This window comes from Cricetulus griseus, chromosome 3 (assembly GCF_003668045.3).
Source record: "Cricetulus griseus strain 17A/GY chromosome 3, alternate assembly CriGri-PICRH-1.0, whole genome shotgun sequence".
In the NCBI taxonomy this organism is placed as follows: domain Eukaryota; kingdom Metazoa; phylum Chordata; class Mammalia; order Rodentia; family Cricetidae; genus Cricetulus; species Cricetulus griseus.
In genome coordinates, this window is record NC_048596.1 from 280250470 (window position 1) to 280259998 (window position 9529).

At 40.1% G+C, this 9529-nt stretch overlaps 1 pseudogene; it reads right to left on the minus strand.

Annotated features, from left to right (window-relative positions):
- Window positions 1–4030: 4030 nt before the first annotated feature.
- LOC100772903 lies at window positions 4031–8164 on the minus strand (annotated as a pseudogene).
- Window positions 8165–9529: the final 1365 nt, after the last annotated feature.

Consider the following 9529-nt stretch of genomic DNA (forward strand, 5'->3'; position numbering starts at 1 on the left):
TCCCACCTCCAAACTGACCAATCTGATCCCTCATGTTCCCACCCCCCAATCCCTCCCCTCTATCCCATATTTTCTGGTTTAACTGTAATATGTCATGTCATGTTTCTTTTCTGGTCCTGCCTATTTGGTATCCTGTGTACTTCATCTACCTGTATTTGTAAATTTTTTCTTATTTTGGGGAGTTTGGAGAATTTTCCCTCCATGATCCCATTGAAAATCTGGCCTACGCCATTCACCTAGGAGTCTTCATTTCCTTCTGTGCCTATGGTTCATAAATGTCTTTTCAAAATTTCCCAAAATTCAACATATATTCCTTTTGGTGTTTTGAGTTTTGATTTTTATCAGTTTTTCATTGATGTTCTAAATTTTCTGCTGTGTCTTCAAGTCTGACATTTTGTCTCATGTTGATTCATTTTATGTTAGGACTTTCCAAATGAGAAAGTCCTCTATTCATTATTTCATGTTTAATGTAAGGCAACACACATACACCAGGGATGGCAAATCTCCGTAAAGATCATGTAAATATCATATTTTCCTTGAATCTCTTTAACAATGCCCTGTATACAAACCAGTCACAGTCTAGAGTGAAAAAACATACATGGCTTGACCCAAATACATTTCATTTATAAAACCAAAGGCAGAGAGAGTTTTTAGGCCTCCAATTTTCAGCTTCTGGCTCTGTAACTTGTTGGCATTTTCATGTTTCTCTCTGGCTGTGCCTGGCCCATTCAGTTCACTGTATCTGCACTGTGTCTATGGCAAACACTTGTTTTCATCATATTGTGCTGCACCTTCTAAATTAGTGGTTCTCAGCTTCCCTAATGGTGCAACTCTTTAATATGATTTTTCATGTTGTGGTGGCCCCCACTCATAAAATTACTTTCATTGATATTTCATAATTGTAATTGTGCTACTGTTATGAATCATGATGTAAATATTTGATATTGGATACCAGATATGTAACCCCTGTGAAAAGTGTTTTAGATCCCTAAAGGGGTCCTGACACTAGGTTTGGAACGACTGTTCTAAATGAGCATTCAGAGAGAGCATTGTGAGGGCTGCCATTGCCTTTTGGATTCCTGCTGGATATTCAGGTCTCCAGTTCCCTTGCCTCTTTCACTTTCTCATGAGAAAAGATTAACCCTCTCCAGGAAGACTTGGAAGTCTGTCCAAATCTGGAGAAACCAGGCAAGATCACTGAATGGAGTTGTGCGGTTACCAGAAACAGCATGTAAGGGTCCCCTCCCCATATTCACACCAGAATATGTTGCCATGTGTATTCCTGATCATGACCGTACTAACATAAGATGGAATCTTTCTATAGTTTTAATCTATATTTCTCCAGTAATTAAGAATTTTGAAAATTTTTAAAATGGTTATCAGCCTTAACTCAAAAAATAAATGACCCAGAGACTGATATTGGGGTTCAAACTTCTAGCTGAAGATAAAAGAAGCAAAGCAGCTAAGCCAGTAGATTTTACCTCTACCCAGCTGAAATGGCAATCCTGTCTCCACAAACCCTCAGAGGCAAAAGCTCTCACTTCCTGTCTCCTTCTATTTATATTCCTTTCTCTGCCCAGCCATATCCTCCTGTCTCCACCTCCCTAGTGCTGGGATTAGAGGTGCATGAACCCAGGTGCTGAGATCACCTTTGTGTGAGCTGTTTCTTTTAGGACTGGATCAATTTCGTGTAGTGAGTGTGGCCTTGAACTAACAGATATCTGTCTACCTCTTAATCCTGAGTCCTAGGATTAAAGGTGTGTGCCTGGCTTCTAAGGCTAGCTAGTATTGCTGCTTTGCTATTTTGATCTCCAGTGGCTTTAATAACTCATAATCAATAATCAGCTATTTCTCTTTATTCCTTTGAGAACTCCAATCTAGTTTCAAAGTCCTTCTTTCTAATTAGTTGGTTTTCTTGTCGGTTATTTTGCAGTTCTGTGTATGTTCGTAACACTAATCCATGGTTGGATATAAGGCCACAAGTATTTTCTCTCACGGTGTGGGTTATTTCTTCACTCAACTGACACTTTCCTTTTATCCATGGAAACTATAATTTAATGGAGTCCCTTTTGTAAGTACTTGCTCTTAGTTCCTGTACTACACAGTCCTATCTAGAAAGGCCTTCCCTGTGTTGCTAGGTTGAAATTTATATCCTACTCTTTTCTGGAAGTTTCCATTCATAAGGGTTTAGTGTGGGGGACCAAAATATTCCATTATGAAATATTTTGAGGCCCAGCCTCCAACTGCAGTAAACAGGATCACTGGAAAGCTCTGGCCCACTATTGTATTGTTAATGCCAGTAGGGCTACTATTGTTTACCATGGCCTCAGTATAGGATGCCTCCTAGTTTTGCATCTCTATTGGGTCTAAGCATCTGACTAGGCCTGCACCTGGGCAGAGGTGTGAGATGTGTGAGTAGCTAGGGAGGACTGGAGTGAGGAGCCAGGAGAGAGGAGAACAGGAGAGATATGGGTCACTCATGGTCATGGCAGGAAGGCTAAGAAACAGCAGAAAAGATGGCAAATAAACAAGAGACTAGTTTTACAACATGGAACTGAGAACTCTCTGAAGATGACAAGATGCCTGTGTTTGGTCTTTATCAACACTGGGTTGCTAGGAGTTTCCAGGTCCACACCCCCCCCCCACTCAGGCCGAACCTCATGGGTTAAGGCTGAGACATGCCGGGACACGACAGTTTAGGTTGAGATCTTTGATGTGTTTGGAACTGAATTCTGTTCAGAGTGAAATGTAAGCATCCACTTTCATTTTCTACCAGTGTCTTCCCAGTTTCCGCCATCATTTGTTGAGGTTGCTGTATTTTCTAACACACACGCGCGCGCGCGCACACACACACACACACACACACACACTCTCTCTCTCTCTCTCTCTCTCTCTCTCTCTCTCTCTGCCTCTCACACACATACACTGTCTCTCTCTGTCTCTCTGTCTCTCTGTCTCTCTGTCTCTCTGTCTCTCTCTCTCTCTCTCTCTCTCACACACACACACACACACACACACATGCACACGCGCGCACACACACACACACACACACACACTCTCTCTCTCTCTCTCTCTCTCTCTCTCTCTCTCTCTGCCTCTCACACACATACACTGTCTCTCTCTGTCTCTCTGTCTCTCTGTCTCTCTGTCTCTCTCTCTCTCTCTCTCTCTCTCTCTCTCACACACACACACACACACACATGCACACGCGCGCACACACATACACATACACACACACACATGCACACAGCATCTTTGTAAAATGACACATTGGTGTAGCTTCTGTGTTTCTGTGTTTATATCTGCCTACTATATTCTTCCCATTAATTTATATGTCTGTTTCATGTGTCAGTGCCATGCTGTTGTTATTTCTATGGGTCTGCACTATAATTTGAAATCAGGTTGCCATGCTGTTTTTATTTCTAAGGATCTGTACTATAATTTGAAATCAGGTAGGATGATACTGCTCAAAATACTCTTTTGGTTCAAGATTGCCTTTGCCATCTTGTCCCTTCATGAATCCATGTAAAAGTTTTGGATTTTGTATGCATGTTTGAGGTAGGCAATCCTGGAGTTGTTGTTGGAATTGCATTGAATATGTACAGTGCTTCTGAAGTGATGGCCATTTTCACACTTTTCAAATTTACAAGCATGGTGAGTTTGCTCACCTTCATGTGTCTTTCTGCTCTCTTTAAGTTTTTGTTTTACATGTCGTTTGTTAGTTATATTCCTGAGTATTTGAGCTTCTTCTTCTTCTGAGAATTTCTTGTTTAGATTTGAACTCCATTTTTAAATCGAATTATCTTCTTGATATCCATTTTTAAAAAATTCCTTATATATTTTGGATATTAGCCTCTGTCTGATGCAAAGTTGGTAAAAATATTTTTCCATTCTGCAGGCTGCTGCTTTGCTTGAATAACAGTTGCCTTATAAAGGTTTTGCAGGTTCATGAGACCTCTTTACTAACTGTTGATCTCAGTGCCTATGCTTTTGATGTTCTGTCAGGAAGCTGTCTCCAGTGCTAAGGCATTCAAGGCTCTTCCTCGCTTTCTTTATCGGGCTCAGTGTATCTGGATTGATATTGAGGTCATTGATCCATTTAGAGCTGTGTTTTGTGCAAGGTGATAGGAATGTATCTATGTGGATACATTTACATGAAGCCTTCCCATTTTACCTGGTTTTTTTTTCCAGTGTGTTTTTCTGGCTTCTTTTTAAAAATTCAGGTGTCCGTATGTATGTGGAATTATGTCATAGTCTTCAATTAGATTTGATTTTTCAACATATCTGTTTTTGTGCCAATATCACCTGTTTCTATCACCATAGCTTGTGGTATAATTTCAGGTCAGGGATTGTGATACCTCCAGCATTGCTTTCACTATTCAGAATTGTTTTAGCTCTCCTGGGTTTTTTGCACTTCCCTATGAGGCTGAAATTTGTCCTTTCAAGTTCTGTGAAGAAATGTGTTAACATTTTGATGTGGTGATGGGGAATGTACTGTGTATGTTCATCTTATTGATTGTTGAATAAAATACTGTTTGGCCAATGAGACAGCAAGTTAGACGGGACTAGGGGTTGAAGAGGATTCTGGGAAATGTAGTAAGAAGTGGTGATCCAGGCAGGAAGTGACATAGCAGGGAGACTCATATTTAGAAAGGACAAACAGGAAATGGGCACTTTTCCCCCTTGACTCCTGCTCCAGTGGCTCCATGTGATCCACCAGCAAGGGAGAACACCAATGGAATTCTATGGTAACATATTGTGAGTACGTTCTCACAGGAGTTAAGGAGTTGAGATCAGTTTCAAGAGCCACTGAAAAGCCAGAATGACATAGTGTGCCTTTAACCTGGGTTCTTGGGACATGGACACAGGACATACCTAGAGCAAGATGGCTAGTCAGAATAAATAGTGAACTCTTAGATCAGCAAGAAACACTGTCTCAATATAGTTATATAATGACTGAGAAACAATTGATGCTAACATCAGGCCTCTACACATGTGCGCTTGCACACACATGTCCACAGACATGCAGACAGGTACACACGCCCTCACACATGTACATAGGAAAAGGAGAACAGATTTTGTTCAACTTAAATGAAATACAATTTTCTATGTTGTCTATCAAAATACTGACTGCAACTTGCAATCTCTCCATGAATCCCCTGGAAGGGCATCCAATGCCCTTAACCATTGAACCATTTTTCATTTGAAATTTCAAATACAGATTTTATTTTCGTCGATTTATACCTGTTCTTGATCAGCCAGTTGTTATTACCATCCATTTCATTTCCCTCAGCTCCATAGCCAACCACCAGAATTGCATGATTAATAGAATTACTGTTGCAGTTTGGCTCATGATAAATACCTGAGCAATGAAAGGAAAGCTGATGTGAGATGCACTGGACATGGCAGAAATGACATAAACTACAGTCAGACTTAAGACTTAGATGAAATATTCACAAGAATGCTATCACACACACACACACACACACACACACACACACACACACACTGTTTCATAGGAAACTGAAGAAATCCAAAGTAGTGAGATCTATTGATAGCTACTGTGTATATACATATGAAATGACTCCTTACAACTTTATAGTTTTGCTAATAGTGTCTCATGCCAAGTTAAACTTACAGGACACAGATTATTTCATTCAAAGGCTCTGTAATAATTTGATTTCAGATCATCAGTGTCTATCAATAACTAAACATCCACGAAGTGGAGGAGAGCTGAAAAATTAGCTAAGCAATAAATTGTATTAGAAAGGACACATTAACTTTCATGGGTTGCTTCATGTCAGGTGAAATTCAGTTCTCAGGACTTTTAGATGGAGATGAGTAAAACCCAGAAGCCTCAATATCCACATCACATTTATTTTTTACATAACAGACTGTCTGAGAACTTGTCATGGTACAGAGATATCACATTTTTCTTCATATCTAGAAGGAAATATACTAACCTTCCTTGTAGAACCAAAAAGAATTGTATAAAGCATCAACTCCAGCAGCAATGGGCCCTTTTGTTGCTACAGCATCCATTAGGATATCCTCATATTCTGGGAGGGCCACAAATATTTTGATTTTAGCAGGAAAATTCTTAGGATCATACCTGAAGGGTTCTTCCTTTAAAAAGCAAAGAGAAAGACTCAGTTTCTTCTATCTACGTCCTGGGAACAAGAGTCACAACCACAACACTCTGCCCTTTGCAGCTGAGCATGCTCTTGTCTGGGCTATTGTATGTAAATCATCCCAGAAAGTGAAATGCTACTAGAAGACCTGTAACTGAAAATAAGTTCTGTTGTCTTCAATGACAGCCTACATTGGATAGGATATGGTCCTCCTATCCATAACAATTTTTAGTTCTGCAGAAATCTGTATTAGGTGTATAATGGTCTCTATATTCTCCATGTACATAAAAGAGAGCTACACTGAAATCATCACACCAAAAAATTATGCAAAGGGTGATATTTAATGACTGCATTGATGGTGTACAGAAAGATTCTACAATCTAATCTGAGTGCTAAAGATAGTGTATTCTCTCTGCAGTTGTCCCTCACTCCGAGTTGAGCTGAAATGACAACACACAAGGTGCACTTACTTTTCCTTCATATGGGTAAGTTGCCTCAGCCTCCACACCTCCATTGTGCAAAACATACTGAAAGACATTGTGCATATTACCCCAGTTACAGCACTTATTGCTATGAGGTTTAGAACAGTCCACTAGGTTCTGCACATTCAGAGGGGTGAGTTTGCCTGTTTTTTGGAACACTTGTCCTTCTATGGCACCAGTTACAGAAAAAGCCCAGCAAGTACCTCATTTACCCTGCACAGAGAAGAAAATATGGTCACTCACAAACAAATACTAACCCAAGCAACAGCGTAGACAGCCTAATAATTTGTGGAAGTGAAGAACTGGTAGTTGATAGATACCTAGAAAGGAATAATCAGTCTCCTAGAGGACTTGGATGCTGGTGGTGTGGTGTGCAATGCTCCCATGGGCTCTCTCTCTCTCTCTCTCTCTCTCTCTCTCTCTCTCTCTCTCTCTCTCTCTCTCTCTCTCTCACGCACACACACACACACACACACACACACACACACACACACACACCTTTGTGTAGGATGTATTTGTTTTATGGGCTATTAATGATGACATAAGGGACATGAATTCTGCAGTGAGATGGGTTAGATGCTATTGGTTGGAGAATGTGTTTGGTGGGCTGTCAAGAACAATATACATTGGAAAATGTATGAAGATTTCAAAGAAGAAAAATATTATCTAAATAATGAACTGCAAATATCTCCTCATTTAATATGAAACAGAGGCACCAAGGCTTTTTCCTCTTCAACATGGTTTAAGCAGGGCAGGTGGTACCGTCATACCTGTCTCCACACAGCAGTCACATAGCCTTTCTTTCGCCAGTTCACAGATTTGGGTAAACCACTAAGAGAATGTTTCCAGATGCCTTTCCCCATGTTGTAAGTTTGCATTGGGGAACCTATCATCATGTTCTTGAATTCTTCATCAGTTTTCAAGGAAAAGAACATAAGTGATTATGAAAGAAAAGATTCTACTAAGGCACTCAAGAGAACACAGCATGAAGCAATCCATGTCATACTCACCATGTCACCAAACTCATTTATTTCCATGGTGTAGACATTCTTACCCAGGCCATTCTCCCCATTGTGATGTTTAATAATTTTCAAGTTTTTTTTTCCCATACTGCTCTTTTCAGTGCTTCTTCCTCCTGGATAAGAGCATAATGGCTGACATATTTTTCTAATTAAACTCCTGCATGAACTGACCTTGTGAACTTGCTGCTGCAGGTGGTTAGAGGCCTAGGAGAGCTATTCTAGGACACCGTAGCCACACATTCTCCACATACCAAGGAAAAGGGAATCTGGCTACCCTGTGCTCACAATAATCATGATTAAGAAATCTCTCCATGGTAGTGATTGTGCTGGGACATCTATGACCCCTAATATGCCTAGACACCTGCACTCTGGAGCCCTTCTGGACAGTTTCCAGGTTACCAACCAGGCTGTATGATTTTTCATGATTTAATTTCCCCTCTTCCCATTCAATGTCCAAGTTGTGATCAAGTGCTGAGGCACCTGATATAACTCCTATGCACAGGATGACCAGTAAGACAGCAGGATTCATGTCTCAAGAACCTAGATAAGGAAGAGAAAATGAAGACATAACTACACCAGTGCTTTTTAAAATAACTTCCAACTCCTCCATGAAAAATCAAGCTGTCCATGGTCAATACAATTTTTTAAATTATTCTTCCAAATATTTTTAAAAGATTATAGAAAAGGCCAAGGATGTGTTTGAACTGAGTCATCAATCAGTGTTTATTAGATCCAATACAAAATGAAGAGCATGTGCCCAGAATTCTAGCAACGAAATTTTAGGTGAACTGCATCTTATTATTTCAGATGTGAGGAACAGAAACAAAAAAGCAACCATCATCTTGAGGTATCACTAACTCATGATTTCCACCAAGTGAAACTTCTATCACGTGGTATTAGATTCTAATTTCGCCGTGAGCCCAAGAGTCGGGGGCCACATGGCATTGTATGCCTTTTGAATATAGCAAGCATTGGGCTTGTCTTTAACCTTCCCTTTTTCAATTAAACTTTGTGAAATGTCTTCTATAAGAATGTTGGAAGAATCATTTGCTGTTCCTTGCATTCTACCCTGGAGACCATGCCATGGAACTCCCAATTCACTACCTACATGAGAATAGTGTAATATGAGAAACCAACAGGAAGCCAGAAACATGATGGAATATCTACATGACCTATACCCTGCAATACCCAATGCACATAAAGTCTAAGACTAATAAAGAATTGCTAAATGTTGCAGAAATAGTGAGGAGATGGACTACAATAGTAAGTTGGTAGTGGGATATCAGATTCTACACTTGCTGGATCTCTAAAGCAACACTCCCCAGTAGGACCTGATAGGAACATACTACCAGCTACTATAGCTGAACATGTCAAATGAAAACAGATACATTCTGGGGTTATGTGCAAGAGCTGCTCTTTTCTGGACCATCAGGTGTCAGTGATGGTTACTGATGTTCAAAGGACCAGCGCTAAATCTCTGTGGACAGACCCAGACTTTTGCTGTCTCGAAAAAAAGTCTAAGACTAATAAAAAACTGCCAAATGTAGCAGAAATAGTGACAGGCTAATTTGTTTAGGTTCACATATGTTTATTTTAAAGAAATTAAAAAAAACAATAAGAGGCACTAGCTCTTACTGTACTTTTTATATTTTTAATTAATGTTTTCCATTTATTTTACATACCACATTTATTTTACATACCACAATTTCCCCTCCCTCCTCTCCTCCTGCCCCCACCTCTCTTCTATGACTCCTCAACTCCTCGTCAGTCTCCATTCAGAAAGGAACAGGCCTACAATGGGAATCAACAAAGCATGGTACATCAAATTAATAGAGAGCCAAGCTCCTCTCCCTGCATCAAGGTTGGGCAAGCTTACCCAGTTTGGGGGTAAGGT